Raw genomic sequence first — 17,485 nt, 5'->3', positions numbered from 1 at the left:
CAGACTGGACTCGTGTCCTTATAAGAAGATAGAGACATCAGCGGCCTCTCTCTGTCCATGCACACACACAGGTAAGACCATGTGAGGACTCAGTGAGAAGGCAGCTGTCTGCAAGCCAGGAAGAGAGGCCTCAGAAGGAAGCAACTCTGCTGGCATCTTGATTTTAGACTGCAGAATTCCAGAACTGCGAGAAAGGAAATTTCTGTTGTTTAAGCCTCCAGTCTCTAGTATTCTATTATGGCAGCCCAAACAGACTAATGCACCATTGTACGTTGGCTTTTTTCCCCAGGAGAACGGTACCTAGAACAGTAGACTAGCACCCTGGTCCCCAGGTCATTTTGGTTCAGTTAAATTCTTAAAGTAGCACTTACATCTTACCTCACACTGAAATAAACCCTTTTGTAGCACGTGAGTGGCACAGAGTGGAGCTTAAAAGATTTAGCGGGCCATCATGCTCTCTCTAACCCACCCCTCGAACCTGCCTTATAGCATCCTCTTTACTTCCCAGTCCAAACCCTGTGTTCCAGTCTTTTCCCTGTCCCCCATTTATAGTGCCCACTCCTTCCTTGCCCAGTTGGAATTTTCTCTAGCTTCCATGCCGACTGCCCAAACCCCATCTGTTCCTCAGGGTCATCCTAAGCCTTACATCTTTGGGGCCTCTTCTCAACCTTCCAGCCAACCTCTGCATCACTCTGGTACTTCCTGCCTTTGCAGAAATTTAACAGAAAGAGAGGAGGGGATTGGAGGCACTGGGCCTAAGATCTCAGGTGGATGAGATTCTTCCCTGCAAGCCAAGTGTCCGGCTGTAAACAATACCTTCAGGGCCTAAACAGTGAATAGAGGGATAGAAAGTGACTTGACTGGTGTATGTATGTGTTTATACCCATATATGTGAAGTCTGTGTTCTTGGAGTAGAGCCCCATTCATTTAGAGAAAAAAGAGCCCGCTCCAAATTCCCCATCTGGAACTAGAAATTTGTCCTTAATGAGGCACATGTATAACACAGGTTATAGATTAAGACTGACCTGAAGAGAGCACACTGACTTTTGTCTAAGCACGTCACACGTCAAAGACAGCTAGACGTGGAAGAAGCCAAGAAATCAAGTGTAGGATTTCCCAAACTGCAGTCAGTTACTAACCACATTAATAACTTTTTTAAACCTTATTCACATTGCATCAAAGGGATGCTTTGATGCACTGCTGAGGTCTTCTCAGCAAAGCTCATGGGAATTTGGTACATGAGGATCCACAATAGCGATCCATTTCATCGGTGTCAATCTTTCTGGACAGTTTGGGTGGAAAGGACAATTCCTGAAGGTGCGATACCTTCACCGCATGTACTAGCATTGGGTCTTGCTTGTGTGTGTGTCACCGACTTCAGCCTTGCTGTAGCAATAATAGCTAAGATACTGTAGAGCTGAGAGGCTATTTAAGTATTTATAGATATATGCATAAGATAAAAGCACCTAACTTTTTTCTACCTATTGCTTACTTTCCACAGCGGTGTCCACACCACACTTTAGGAAACAGTGATGTTGTCCAATTTGTCTTCTCATTTGAAGATGAGAAATGAAGGTCTGGGGACCTTTCATTGCTCAAGGTCATTCGAGTGTTTAAGGGCAGGATGCTGGGGTTCCTGACTTCCAGGGAACCTAACTTTTCTCTGAAATTATACTGCCCCTTAATCTCTTAGCAGTACATAAAACAAATATTGGCGACCTCGTGACCTGCCAGCCCTCGGGTGAAAGGGAGATCTGTGACTGGCTCTCCTGTTAAACGTTTAAGAAATGGGAGTCTAGGGAAAGAAACCCAAAACAGTCATGCAAAGACTCACTCACGGAAGGGGAGCCCATGGTCGTCTAGCTCAGTGCTGGGCTGAACCCTGGATCGTCCAAGGAGGGTCTTGGAGGCCTCTCTGCAGGCCAAGAAGTCAAGGCATAAGGGGGAATAAGGCAGGTTTGCTTCTGTGTCTTCATGTTATTTTCATGTAAGATAGCACTGAAAATTTCAAAAGTAACACTGGAGATGTTCTTGTCCATTTTCATCTTATAGATAATGACATGAAGGCTCAAAGGGGGATCGTGTTTTGCTAGTTAATAACAGACAACATTCCTCATCCAGCATTCCTATAGCTTAAAAAAGCAATAGAGGCAAGTGGGTCCATGAACGTGGGTTTTGTGGTCACGCAGATTTGAACGTGCATCCCAGCAGGGCTTGAATGGAGTTTTTCTCTCCAAATTAGGCAAATTGTTTCTCCAAGGCTCATGGGGTGGTCAGTGTTGTTATAGGGGAGTGAGGTAAAAGCATCTTCCTCACCATATCCTTCCCCAGACATGTTATCTGAAAGGAAGGAAGGAATGAAAAATGGGAGGGATATATGGAGAAAGAGGGAGGAAACTAAGGTGGCAGAGAACATGCCTAAAAGTCCTCCATGTTACTTCTGCTGTGCTTCCACAGGCTCCTTGGGACCTCGCTTGCCAACAGAAATGTTGATTAAGCACTCTGGTTCTTATGTACTTTCTGCATTGGGAACACTTATAGTTAGGTTTCAGGGCTCTGAACTCCCCAAACTGGGGAACTTGTCATTAAAAGGTCTTTTAAAAAGCACAAGTGCCCCAAAGTTTAATGGCATTAGATTTTGGCAATGATTTCTTGAATATGACACTGAAGGCACAGGCAACAAAAGGAAAATAGAGAAATTGGACTTCATGAAAATTTTAAAAAATCTGTGCATCCAGACCCTATCAACAGAGGAAAAGGGCAATCGCAGAATGAGAGGAGATGTTTGGAAATCACATATCTGATAAGGGATTAATATCTAGAGTGTACAGAGAACTCCTAAAACTCAACCACAAAGCAAACAACCTGGCTAAAAAACGGGCAAAGGACTTGATTAGACATTTCTGCTAAGAAGATACATAAATGGCCCATAAACACCTCAAAAGACGCTCAGCATCAGCGATCATTAGGAGAGTACAAGTCAAGACTACAGTGAGATACCACCTTACACACATTAGGGTGGCTACTGTGAAAACAAAAAATAACAAGGGTTAATGAGGATGTAGGAAATTGGAACCCTGTGCACTACTGGTGAGAATGTAAAATGGTACAGCCATTGTGCAAAATATCATGGTGGTTCCTCAAAATTAAAAGTAGGATTACCATATGGTCCAATTCCACTTCTGGGTATATACCCAACATAACTGAAAGCAGGTTTTGCAAGATACTTTGTATACCTCTGTTCATAGCAGCATTGTTCACAATAACTAAAATGTGGAAGGAACCCAACTGCCCACTGACAGATGAATAGATGAGCAAAACGGGGTATATACACAACAGAATATTATTCAGCCTTGAAGAGGAAGTTCTGACACAGGCTACAACATGGATGAATCTTGAGGACATGATGCTAATCTACCAGTCACAGAAAGACAAATGCTGTCAATTCCACTTGTATGAGGCACCTAGAGTGGTCAAGTTCATACGGACAGAAAGTCGAATGGTGGGTGCCAGGGGCTGGGGGTAGCGGTTGCTGGAGGGCAGAGAGTTCCAGTTTTTCCAGAAGAAAAGAGTTCTGGAGTTTGGCTGCCGCACAACGTGAATGTCCTGAACGTGTCTAAACTCTACACTCATAAGTGATACGATGATACAATTTTATGTGCATTTCACTACAAATAAAAACCAAACATGGACTTCCCTGGTGGCGCAGTGGTTAAGAATCCGCCTGCCAATGCAGGAGACACGGGTTCGAGCCCTGGTCCGAGAAGATCCCACATGCCGCGGAACAACTAAGCCCGTGCACCACAACTACTGAGCCTGCACTCTAGAGCCTGCGAGCCACAGCTACTGAAGCCCGTGTGCCACAACTACTGAACTGCATGCACCTAGAGCCCGTGCTCCGCAACAAGAGAAGCCACCACTGTGAGAAGCCCGCACACCGCAACGAGGAGTAGCCCCCGCTCACCGCAACTAGAGAAAGCCCGCGCACAGCAACGAAGACCCAACACAGCCAAAAATAAATAAATAAATAAATAAATTTAACAATTAATTTACAAAATTATTTAAAAAAAAAAATACCAAACAAAAGTGCCCCTCGGAGATACAGTAAATATTTTTGTCGTTCACAGTTTAGAGCTGCCTCATTGTCAGGGTGCTAGTCTTCAGTCAACTAGCTGAGAACTGGTACGGAGGGGATGGGAACTTCCATGAAAGAGCTTCTGAAGCTAAGTAGCCTGGTCCATTTCCTAATTTCTTTAGCGAATATCTGAGTGCTTGCTGGAGCCGGGCACTGTACTTTGTCCTCGAGATAGACGGCTGTGAAAAAATTATACAGAGATCCTTGCAATCTGGGAGTGAGAGGTGGGGTAGGGAAGGACCCGCAAATAAAAGCATGGAAGTTTTTAGCATGTTACCAGATGATGTAGGTTACGGGAACAATAAAGCATCAAAGGGAAAGAGGGCTACCCTAATTTGAAGGGGACATGTGGACAGACCGGAGAGAGCAGCCCCTGTAGTTATGGAGAGAAAGAACATTCTAGGCAGAGAGAATAGTAAGTGCAGGAGGCTATGGGGAGGGAGCTGCTAGGAACAGCCAGGGACAGAGTGCCAGTGTGTCTGGAAGGGCTTGAGGGAAGGGGAGGGACGGTGTGTGTGTGTGTGTGTGTGTCAGAGAGACAGAGAGACAGAGACAGAGAGACAGAGAGAGAGAGACAGAGAGAGAGAGGAATGGGGAGGGGGAGAGGGGGAGAAGACTGCTTTTGTTCGAATCCAGATGGGAGCCTCTGAAGGGTTTTGAGCTCTGAGCAACACGATCTGACTTGGGACTCACCAGGATCACCCTGACTGCTGTACCTAGAACGGATTGAATGGGAGGGGGCAACGCAGGAAAACGCATTTGAAAGGGGTGCACAGAAGGGGAGAGCAGGGCTGGTGGGACCTGAGGGGAGAGGTTTTCTGTCTCTTGCAGGGTGCCAGCTAGGGTTTAGTCTGGGTGTGGCCGCCCCGCTCCCCGTCTGCAGCACTCTGCCCTCCTCACCTCCTGTAAAGGGAGGCTAAGTACATCCTTGAGGCTCTCCCAGAGAGTTGATGGCCTGCCTGGGACAGTCCTGAGTCACAGCCCCTTGGCTGTCACCAGCTCCAGGGATGCTCCTGTCCTGAGCATTAACCTCCCTCAGGGGGAGTCCTCATTCTCCAGGGAGGAAATTGATATCTCACTGCTGCGGGATCTGAACTCCTGTAAAGCTGCAGGACAAATGACTTCGCTGAACATGCTTCATGCAGGGAAGAATGGGTAATCTCAGAGAAGGGAATAAAACTTCTCAAAACTCCGAACCAGGGGATTGCAGAGAAGCTCGCTGTCTTTTCTCTTGGCTGTGTGTGTGTGAATCGGAGAAGGAGAGGGCAGGCAGCGACTTGGGTGTCGGTTCGCCCCCGCGGACCATCCTTCCAGGGCAAGTTTTTCTTAGTGTCACTCGATTTCCTGAAGTGGGAGAATGAATACCCAGTGTAGAAAAGGGGGAAGAAAAGCGTGTTAGCATGAAATATGGTCATCTGATGACTTGTCCATTATGTATTTGAGGAAGTGGAGATTCTGAAGACCTTCACCTACTCAAGGAGAGGAAATTGCCTCTGTCTACACCAGGACCTCTTACTTTTGCCACTGGTGACATTTTGTGTCCGATAATTCTTTGCTGTGGGCTGTCCTGGGCATTGTGGGATGCTCCTACAGTATCCCTGGCCTCTGCCCAGCGGACGCCAGCAGTCCTTGCCCAGCGGACGCCAGCAGTCCTTCCCCAGCTGTGACAGCAGAAGTGCCTCCTGAACTTGTCAATTGTCCGGGGGGCGGGGAGCTGGGGGGAGGGGGGCAGAGTTGCTCTGGGTTGAGAGCCCCTGACCCAGGCTCAGCAGGCACATGGGTGAAGTCTGGACTGTGTATGTCATGTCCTCTCTGGCTAACAATAATTGATGGAGTTAAAACTAGTAGTGGCTTCTGCTTGGTCACTGGGACAGCAGAGCATTCACTGTTCTGCCTTGAGAGAAAAATTTTCCTGTGTTTTAACTAATAAGGCCCTTGTGATGGCTGGATTCTGGGCACCCCAACTAATAAGCGTGCCTATAAGGCAAAGAAACCAAAACCAACGTCCTCCCTGATTGCCAGGGAGGGGGCATGTTTTCTTGCCGCTCCCTCTCCTGGATCCATGCAGTAATTAGCTAAAGTAAAATGAATTTTAGCTCATGCTTAATTGCCTTTACAGCGTACTCGCCAGCACGGATGCAGTAGTGCTAAACTAATTTTTTTAATAAATTAAAAAAAATTATTTATTTTTATTTTTGCCTGCCTTAGGTCTTTGCTGCTGCGCGCGGGCTTTCTCTAGTTGCGGTGAGCGGGGGCTACTCTTCGTTGCGGTTCGCGGGCTTCTCATTGGGTGGCTTCTCTTGTTGCAGAGCACGGGCTTTAGGCGCGTGGGCTTCAGTAGTTGTGACACTTGGGCTCAGTAGTTGTAGCTCGCGGGCTCTAGAGTGCAAGCTCCGTAGTTGTGGCGCACGGGCTTAGTTGCTCCGTGGCATGTGGGATCTTCCCGGACCAGGGCTCGAACCGATGTCCCCTGCACTGGCAGGTGGATTCTTAACAACTGCACCACCAGGGGAGTCCCTAAACCAATTATTTTTTTAACTTTATGGCTTTAAATAATCCTTGGCTTTAAAAAAACCCTCAGCTACGTAACCACAGCCCCCTCTGCCCTAAATCCTTTTCTTATACTTTTGTAGCTTTTTAAGCAAGGCCCCTCTTTAGGAAGACATAATCCCTTCTCTGTAGAAAACATGAAAGACCTGAACAAATCAAGATTTCTCCATGGAGAATTCAGCTAGTCCTGTGCTTAGCTCCAAACAAGGAAGTCCATCTCTCTACCAAGCATGCCATTACCCAGACTAATGCCTGACTTGAATAACAAGCAAATTGTTGTGCTTTTAATTGTACCCTGCTGTGTCACAAAGCTTGTGAGGGAGGAATGTGCCCAGCTTCTCCAGGAGAAACAGGTGAGGCCTCTAATCCCCCTTTTCTGTCACCTTCCCCTCTCCCTTTCCAATCCTTTCTCTTCCCAGCAGAGCAGAGGGGCAAAAAAGAGACAGCTAAATTATGTTTAAAATGGAAGAGTCTAAAAGAAGAAAAACGGTGGTCAGTACTGACTTGGGAGAGGATGAATTATCTATCCACAGCCTCTGCAGTGTGGCCCATTTGAGGACAATCAGTGCTCTCACCGGCTTGCTGGAGGGTGATATCTGAGAGCCTAAACCAGGCTTTCTCAGCCTCAGCACGACTGCTGGGTGGGGTTGGATGCTTCTTTGCTGTGGGCCTGTCCTGTGATGGAAGAACATTTAGCCTCGCGTAAGCTGTGACCATGCAAAGTGTCCCAAGACACTTTCAAATGTCTCCTGGGTGCAAAATTGCCCCTGGTTGAGAACCACGGCCCCAAGCCCTTCCATATTGGGATGTACTTGCTCTCTCTCCCAATCTCTTCCCCCCCTCCCCAGTACACAAAACCCAAGAAAATCATGGTTCCTGTGTTAAAACTGGGGAGATCAACGTGCTCTTCATGTAGGTAGAATGAGCGGAAAGGAAAAAGACACTGACTTGCGTGTAGTCAGGGGACAGAGTGGGAACCTCCTCAACGCCAAGAGTGAAAAGAGTCTTAGGATGTGGGTGTGTTTGTGGCTCCGGCTGGGAAGTGGCAATGCCCCTGGTTGAACAAGCCAACTTTCGAACGCCTCTACCCTGTGCACTTTGGAATCGGGCTTGCTGTGGGCGAGATGAGGAGTGATGGCGAGGCTGCAGAGATGAAGGCGCCTCTGAAGGTGCTCACTGTCTCCTCCCACACTACTTGGGACAGGGAAGAATTACCCAGCTTCACAGAGATAGCCATTGCTCAGACAATGACGATCCTGTCTTGGACCTAAACATCGGGATGAAAGAGGGCTACTGACAAGACAGACGTTGTGCAAGCATGGGGTTGCACTTTCATTACAGACGTTGAGGCAAACATTTCACTCCTGGTGATATAATGAGACCTCCCTATTTTTAGGAATTTACAAGAAGCATTATTGCTTGTCCTTACCGGCCAGAAGGAAAGGCGGGAGAGAGAGCACACTGCAGTGAGCCCCCATGTCCACTAGATGGCGGAGTACATCTTCCTCAGAAGCCGGGCGGGCAGCGCTCCGGGCAGCTCGTTGGCCTAATCAAGACAAGGGCCACTCTACTTTTGGGAGGCAGGCGTCTCCTGTCATTGTCGGCACAAACAGCCCCAAACAATTGCACTGACCACACAGCTCTAAGCCACGTTCCAGGGCACTGCCGTCTGTTCAGGAGTGAATGCTGGGAAAATGAACCACGCTGCTAATTTGCTTGATTGGGGGCAAAAATAAGATCTCAAGTGACAGTGGGTGTGATTTATTTTTCCAACAAGAATAGGGGCAAAGCCATTTCATCCCCCCCCACCCCGCCCCAACTGCAACCATAAATGAAAGCAATCACCTAATTAGTCCTGAATTACTAACTGGCAGGGTAAAGATCTGCTGGAATTCAAGCTGAAGTGGGGAGTCTGGAGAAAGGGATGTGATTTCTGCAGGGGAGGAGGGGAGGGGTAGGGCAGGGTGGGAGGGGCGGGAGGGGAGGGGAAGGCCTGAAGCCCATTGTGAGGTCCTGCGCCCCTGTGGTCTGGGGGCCGTGCTGGCCCTGACCCTGGGAGAAAAAGAGGCTCAGTGATGTCTTCAGGCCGTTCATTTTGTGCAGGAGAATGACTTTATAAAGTGAAGGAAAAAGAACCTGTTGGAGAAAACCTATCCGAGAGTTTCTCTGAAAATGCTACAGATGGAGATGAACTGGCTTGGGAAGGAGAGCACAGCCCTGTGGCGCCTGGCCACCCCGCTGCTGGTGGACCCCCCAGGAAGGTCCTGTCACGGAAACGACAGGCAGATCTGAAACCAAGTTGGGCTTTACATCATTAAGAAATCCCCCAAAGGAATGGAATAAAGGCCTCCTTTCACACTTTGGGTTTTGCATGTGTCCTGAGAAAGCGCCTCTTCCCCAGCTGAGACAGCGCGCTGTCCCCGCGACCCAGTGAGCGGCCCTCGTCCTGCGGGGAAAGCAAAACAGCAGCGGGGTGGGTGCGCGCCCAGAGCTGCCCCTCTCCCAATTGGTTTGTTCAGGGGTGACTTCTTGCGTTCTAGTTAGATGTGACTTTAATCGAAGTGCTTTCCTAAGGAGATTTATCACAACTGTGAACCGTCAGTTTGCACAGCTGCTGCTCTTTTAGGGAAACGCACAGGCTCGGGAGGCGGAGGGGCCGGCGCGGGCTCCCCTCTTTCCCACGGACCGGCCCGCGTGCCGCTCGCCCACCTGAAATATGTGCGCCGCGTCCTCAGAGGCCGCCGCTTCGGTGCTCGGGCTCCTCTGCTGTTTCTGGCTGCTGAACGGCCATCTCCTCTCTCCTGGGAGGGGCAGCTGGTTTCCTTTTGGGGCGCTCCCCTTCTCCCCGTCTCAGCTCCTGCAGCGGAGACGAGGCTGCCCCTCTCTCCCTGCACGCTGTGGGCTGGGTGTGCAACACGGCTCGGGCCACAGTCCCCCCACCCCCACCCCACCCCCACACCCCCGTCCCCGCCGACCCCGCTCGGCGCCCACCACAGCCGGCAAAGCCCACACGGGGCGCTCAGTTAAAGCTGAACCTTAGGTGAAAACCACGACTTTTTAGGGTGTCTTCAACATTGCATGCAACATACTTCTATAAAAAAAATTACTGTTTATCTGAAGTTCAGCTTTAACGAGGCGGGCATCCTGTGTTTTGTCTGGCAGCCTTCTAGGTTCTAAAGAAAATGTCCAGAGCAGATCAAATTGGAATCAGCCTAGGACTTTTAACTGGAGCTTTGGGGAAAAAATACTTAAAAGGTATCTGTTGGGACTGCTAGGCTGGTAGGATTCATGCTTGCAACCGCTGGGAGCCAGCTTTGCTATCATGTGGGGAGAGCTGCTTGAACTAGAAGCCAACACCACAGAGAGCAGACCTGTTTCATTTGAACAGGTGGATCCAGCTGTTCTTGAAGCTGGCCCGGTGGGTGGTAGAGGTCAGGGTGCTGATGGCCAGGAGGGATAATAATTTCCTACCCCTCAAATCTGGGAAGTGAAAACAGCAGGGCTGAATGTGCCCACGGGGCATGGCTTCTGTTCAACTGGAAGAGTGGTGAATGGCTATTGGGTGACCAAAACAGTCGGTCTACTATATTCTTACTTGGTTTGCTAATTGTTTTGCTGCATGTAAACTCTTTGTTGCATTAGCTCTTGTTCATGACATCATGTCTGGAGACAGGGTCTGATAGACTTACATGTGGAATTGGAGACTTAAATTTCAAATCTGCCTCTGCCTGGTTGAGTGGCTTTAGAGTCCTCCTAACCTCTACAGTGTTGAGTTTCTGGGTCTGAAACCGAAGGACAGAGGTTATCGTAATCCATTTGGGCTGCTATAACAAAATACCAGAGCCTGGGTAGCTTATGAACAACAGAAGTTTATTTCTCATAGTTCTGGAGGTTGGAAGTCTAAGATCAGGGTGCGAGCAGATTCACAGTCCGGTGAGTATCCTCTTCCTGGGTCACAGTTGGCGTGTTTTCTCTGTAACCTCCCATGGCAGAAAAGTCGAGGGACCTCTGCGGGGTCTCTTTTATGAGGGCACTAATTTTGTGCATGAGGGCTCTACCCTCATGACCTTATCACCTCCCAAATGCCACACCTCCTGATACCATCACTTTGGGGGTTAGGATTTCAACATATGGATTTTGGGGGAGGCAAATGTTAAATCTATAGCAGAGGTACTTTCCCCATAGGATGGGGGAGAGGGAAAGTATGTAAGCACCTGTCATAGGGCCTGGTGGGGAGCAGGTGCCCCATACAGATGTTATTACAAAATATTGAGTATAGTTCCCTGTGCCATAGAGGAGATCCTTCTATCTGTTCTATGCCTTCTTTGAACGACCGTAGCACTTGTCGTCTGTATCATTTTTATGTCTGTTGTTGCTTTGTGACTGAAAATGAAAAATTTCTATTTGTCCATGTCCTGGCCCTTACATAAAAATGTGTTCATTTATCTATTTCATATTTATTGACTACATCTTAGACACCGTGTTAACTGCTGGTTCTAGATGTTAGTAAAATATAGACCTTCCTGCTCAAAGGGTCACAATATTTGTGGGAAACCAAAAAATGAACAACCTATGTCTCTAAGAGCTTTGTACTTCCCAGAGAGAACACACCTCGTAGGTACAATGAATACATGTGTCATACGTAAATGTATAACTAGTTAATGGGATTATACACCTGAGATAACTGCTTTTCGATTCTGACGAAATGATGATGATATTTCACCAGGAGCTCAATACCACTCTGAGAATGAGGGCTGAACCCCCGACTTGACTCACTGCATCGCTTTCCTATATAAAAATACACAAGTCTGTACATACGCTCTAGAAAAAGGCTTATCTGGCATGAATTTCAGATAGCAAGAAGAAAACTTCAAGAGGTTCAGAGAAGCATCCAGAAGCTCAGATGATTGTCTGGCACTAATACAAGTTGCCTGACAGGAAAATAGAACTGTAAATCTCACAAAATTAAATGATCTTTTAATAATTTCAAAACCTCCTGCTATTAATTGGAAATTCTAGAAGAATAGCTTCTTTTAAAATGTACTGATAATATGCTTTACAGCTTAATATTCAGAAGCCTATGTTTTGGCTAAGTGAGCTTCAGGAAGGAAGGAAATTTGTGGTTTACCTCCACTTACTTTGGAACCGCTGGTTCCAAACATCTACTTCTATGCACAGTCATCTTATCATCTGTAAAATGGAGGCAACTCTAAGACAACAGAGTTACAGAGATGTTGCACAGCTCCATGTGTCATTGTCTTCCTTTGTTTCAGAATACCAATGACATCTAAGCTACTACTGAAAGAGTGCTATATTATTTGGGGTCATCTAGTGCGGCTCTGTCAAAGTAAAGAAAAGGGACCTAGAATGACTATAATTTTCCCAAGAGGACACAATTATTTTATGGTAAATCTGGGACACGAACCCTGATCTCTTGGATCCCATTCCATTGTTCTTTCATTGGGTTCTGAACAACCCAGAGAAATAAAGAGAAACAAAACTCCTGTGTGCTGTGTCACTGGTACAGGGCATGGCAAGATTGGAATTGGAGCACTACATATTAAGAGGTATCTGAGAAATTCTTCAAACTAATTGAGATATATACCAGGTACATAGAAAACAGTATGTTTTATGAAGATGATTCTGTGCAATGAACAGAACTGGTAACACACACTGGAAGGTGAATTCTCGTTTTCTGGCACCTTGAAAACTCCACCTCAACATACACGTTAAAATAAACATTTGAACTGGGTCATATTTAATTCTGCATGCTCTTGTAAGTCAGCAAAATATTCCATATATCATTTAAGTTGTCACTCACTTTTTAACTTGACTTTCAATTTCTAAAAGTCTTTCCAAACATAAAACAGAGGTGGGAAAATGGTATACGGGAAGCTGCAGAGATGAAATAAGCTTATTTCACTAGGCATAAAGATGAATATCCAAACAACTTCTTCATGGCTGAAAGTGTCCAAATCTACTGTCTTCATTTTGTAGTCAACGCTTCCGGAAAAATATGCTAATGGATTCCTTATTACCCAAATGCCCCATATCAGTTTCAGTAGGTATCATTATATACTATGGAAATTTTTCTCAGTGACAGTGAAAGACATCCTGGCTGAACATCCCCCTGCCCATGACACAGAGATGATGGTCTCACGCTATCTTGAAGGCATTGGAGCCCACACTATCCATTACTAATATTAATGGAGGATAAAACTTCATATTCTGTTTGCTCTATATTTGTTAAATCACTTCTTCCCTTCATTAAACTGGATGGCCCATAATTGCGTCTGTAGTGTGTCTATCATTGGAAACAGAACAAAGTTTTGTTGGTTTTATTAATGTCATACGTTTCAAGGGAGGGTCTATTAAATAACTAAGTCTAGTTTCACAGTTACAAATAAATTATGATGTAAGTTTGAATAAATTAAGCTCATCATAAAGGAAGGATGCTGAGAGTTGCTACTACCCCTTCCTTGAGGGGCTCTCGTAAAGCACTAAGTAAAGTAACAGCGGTGTATATGTATGCATATATTTTCAATGATATTTGTACAGACTTAAAAAGAACTCTACAGAATGCATTATAAAAACCTTAATGCTGTGTGTCCCTAGTTCCCAGCTCTCTCATTAAAACTACTTAAATGAACACAATCTTATCTGTTAGGATAGCTATCAGAGTACTCCAAATATTACTTCTTGCAGTACCCTGTCCCAAACATTTGCCGTCCTCTTCCCATTAGTCCTCAAGTCAGAAGCCCCGAAGATCTGTTCATTAATTTATGAACACATTTCTTCATCCAGCCAAGAAAATTGATTGATCCCTTACCAAATTTCAGGCACCATTCTTCAGTATGATTTATAGGCATGTTCAGGAAACACAGCAGTGATTAACACAGATGAATATAGTCTCTCTTGAGCTGAGAGGGGAGAGAAAAGTAAATAAGCAAATATAAAATCGTAAGTATAGGGCTTCCCTGGTGGCACAGTGGTTGAAATTCCCCCTGCCGATGCAGGGGACACGGGTTCGTGCCCCGGTCCTGGTAGATCCCACATGCCGCGGAGTGGCTAGCCCCGTGAGCCATGGCCGCTGAGCCTGTGTGTCCGGAGCCTGTGCTCCACAATGGGAGAGGCCACAACAGTGAGAGGCCTGCGTACCGCAAAAAAAAAAAAAAAAAAAAAAAAAATCATAAGTATAAATATGTAAATAAAAATTAAATAAATGGATAGAATAGTATATCAGGTAAGTGTTGGAGAAAAACAGCAAGCAGGGAAGGGAGATGGAGATTGTTTGTTAGCTGGTAGGAGGAGGCTGCAATCTGAAACTAAGTGGTCGATGAGGGCTTTCTGGGGAAGATAAAATATAAGAGGGAACTTAAGGTTGTGAGAGGGAGCAAGGTGCATATCTGGGAAGTGAATAGTACAAGCAGAGGGAACAGTCAGATGGAAAGGCAATGAGGCAAGAGTGGGTTTGGAGTATCCAAGGAGCAGAAAGGATGTCAGTGTGTGGAAAACAGAGGGAGCAAACTGGAGAGGAGAAGGAAACAGTCAGACAGGAAACAGAGGCCCACATTTCTAGGGCTGTGGACGCACTTTGAGGACTTTGCTTTTCCTGTGAAGGAGCCATTGAAGAGACTTAAGTGACATGATCTCACTTATGTTTTAACAAGATTTCTCTGGACGCCATGTTGATTAGAGACTGTAGGAGAGTAAGGACAAGCCCCAGAAGACCAATAGTTGATTCAAAGAAGTGATTACTCAAACATGGTCCGCCTCCTCTGCATCAGTAAGGACGCAGAGCAGAAATCGGCAAAAAATGGCCACAAATCAAATCAGGCTCTCAGCCTGGATCTGTGGGACTGTGAGCTAATAATGGTTCTCACGTTTAGAAAGGTTGCTGAAGAAAAAAGCGTAGAAGTTACAGAAACTGTATAAGGCCCACAAAGCCTAACTGCTTAATTCTTTTTTTTTTTTTAAGGGCAACTCATTCATTTATTGTTTAAAGATTGCAAGACAACTTCTGAATTTATGTAGCACAATTTAAATGTTTTACTTTTTTGATAAATCAGAGTATAATAGAGAAAACAATTAGTTTCCAGTAATATCTATATCTCTATGCAGAATTAAGTCTTCCACAGACATGTAACCTGGAAACAAAAGCCTGTTACAATAAGCAAAGCTTCAACAGAGCTGCTACTTTTCGGGCCAGGGAAAGGTTCATCCCTATAGGAGGAGGATGTGCTATGTAAAATGGCTGCAAGGTCACAGCCTTGAGGGCGCTGGAAGTCTATTATCCTATCCCACATTAAGTAGTTTGGTGAACTTCAAACGTCCGTTCATCTGCAACCAAGCTGGCAAACTTTAACTGATATTTCAAGCAGGTAAAAAATAAATTAAAAGAAATCCTTACACTGATGTTCCTTGATTCACACTGTTAAATGGTTCATTAACATGTAATTCTGGCTAAGAATTACATTTGAGACTCCTTGCTCAGATTTTGGTTAACAGTACAAATCTTTCAGAAATTCAAGTTCTTATTAATCAATAATTTGTCAGCTAGGATACATTCAGGCATGAGCTGCAACTACAGAATAGGTGCACTGCCTCAGCGCTGTGGAGAGACATAATCCAGAACGCTACTAGCAGACAAAACATCTGTTACTAGACAGCACAGGTGCAGTACAGCAAGACAAAACCATATATTCATGTGTGCCGCGGACCAGCCGGAGAAAGAGGATCGCACCGCCCAGGGTCAGAAGGGAAGGGGTAAGGAACTGAAGTAGCACCGACGAATGGGGTCAGAAGGACCAAGACAACTGACGGTTGCAAGGCAAATTTTATTATGCTACAGTTGCAGATAATATAGACTAGAAAAAGGAAGGTTGCCAGATGGTGGTTTACATTATCTACAGACTGTCTCGGCTCAAGGTTAACTTCCCTGGGAGAAAACCCATAAACCCAGAATCATCAAAAATAACCTGCATGTGCAGGGGGGAGACAGCTTTGTTTGTCTCATTTTACATTCTTTCTGATCTCTGGGCCCTGGTGATTTATCTCCCATGGAATGGAACAAGGAGGGGAACAAGTAGGGACAGTCCCTTCGAGCGGCGGCCGCATGCCTGGCATGTCCTTACCTGCTCTCAAGGCTGACTGCTTCCCACAGGTCCCCCTTTTTTATGTTTTAACTTTTGCTGCAAAATAATTCCATGAAGTTTAGTGCCGAGAGTAGTATACTGTTGCATGAGGATACGAAACAGACATGAGAAGATTATTATCAATAATAGGCAAATTATGGCCAGGGTAATAAATCCTGACAACCTTCCAGTAATCCAAGACTGAGGGTTTAACCACTTTAAATGATCCAGTAAAGTTTGAATTACATCTTCTGGCGAAACATCAACAAGATGTGTATTTTGTATATCCTGAATTTCAGCATTTAATTTCTTAAGATCAAGACTAATATTATTATCTGACCAAACACTCAGCAGATGCATTTTTACTTTTTCCCATTCCCAAATACAGTCACTGTACTTTTAAGGAGTAACACACATCCATGTATACTTTGCATGACAAGCTACACGCATCCTCAATTTTAATGCTGCCATCTGATCTCCAATCCCCAAAATTGCCTTTTTAAATTCACCTAACTTGTTATTAATCTGTAAATCTATGTGACTTTGTAAAGATAAAGCAAGACTGGTATGTTGAGATAACGGATTAGCAAAGTGAGCATGATGAATACTCTGTGAAAGAGCAAGACCGGCAGTAGCCACGGTAGCAGACAGAGCAGCCGAGGCAAGTAAACTTACTATTAGCCACCCAAGAAAGCGTCTCCTTCTCTGCAAGGCTTTAGAGAGTTCCACCCATGCCTGTACTCCAGTATCTTCATACCAAGGTTCTCTCAGATGTACAGGCACCATAACACACATGGGTTGCTTTAGTATAAGCACAGATTGCGTTCCTGCAGAAGGGAACATACAACTGCTAAAAGTACAATTAACACAGCTAATATTATATCCTCCTTTGGAAGAATTACCAATGTTAATAGAACCACACAAACGTGTATATGGAGGAGCAACACAAGTTTTAACAGGTGTACTGGAATAAGTTAGAGCTAGTTTCCATATATCCCTGTTCTTTTGAAATGTGATAAACCTATGTATGATGGGAAAAGAAGAGATAAGAATTGACACCTTGGTATAATCTATAGTACACCATATTTGGTTATTATTCCAAGATGCACTGCAACGTTCAAAACTGGATCCAGGAAAGTTAACAGTCATAAAAGGAGGCAATTGGTTTTTTGATTTTCTGTTAAGCATAGTAACCTTATGTCCAGCTATAAGTATCCCTTGTCCTCCAAGTAAACGCTTCATACAGAAATAATTTCCTGAATCTTCACCTGTAACCTTGGCTATAGTAATAGCAGAATCCCTAAGTGGTGAGGCGTATGAGATTTGACCTCTAATATTAATAGCTTGCCCATTTTATACCAAATGATGGTATCCTTAAGATCCTCTCGTCGGCTGGTAGCCGGGCATGTAAGAGTAATGTTGGTTCCTGTAAAACGAAGGATGCCTGGACAGCCTGACAAACTAATTGATCCGTTCCCTCATAAACATCTGTATGCTCATAACTAATAGCCTTTACACATCCAGTTTCCAGATGCAATGGGCTAAGACAGACAGGATAGGTACTAAACCAGTTAGTATAATTTACATATTGATTTGTTTTATATTCCCAATAAGAGGCCCATAAACAGTTATCATTGTAAAATACAGGAAACTGTGCTTCAGACCA

The sequence above is a fragment of the Delphinapterus leucas genome, chromosome 3 (assembly GCF_059928025.1).
Source record: "Delphinapterus leucas isolate spDelLeu-1000000601 "Yukka" chromosome 3, BTC_Dleu_Yukka2, whole genome shotgun sequence".
NCBI classification, from domain to species: Eukaryota; Metazoa; Chordata; class Mammalia; order Artiodactyla; family Monodontidae; genus Delphinapterus; species Delphinapterus leucas.
Note: the sequence above shows the minus strand (reverse complement) of the source record.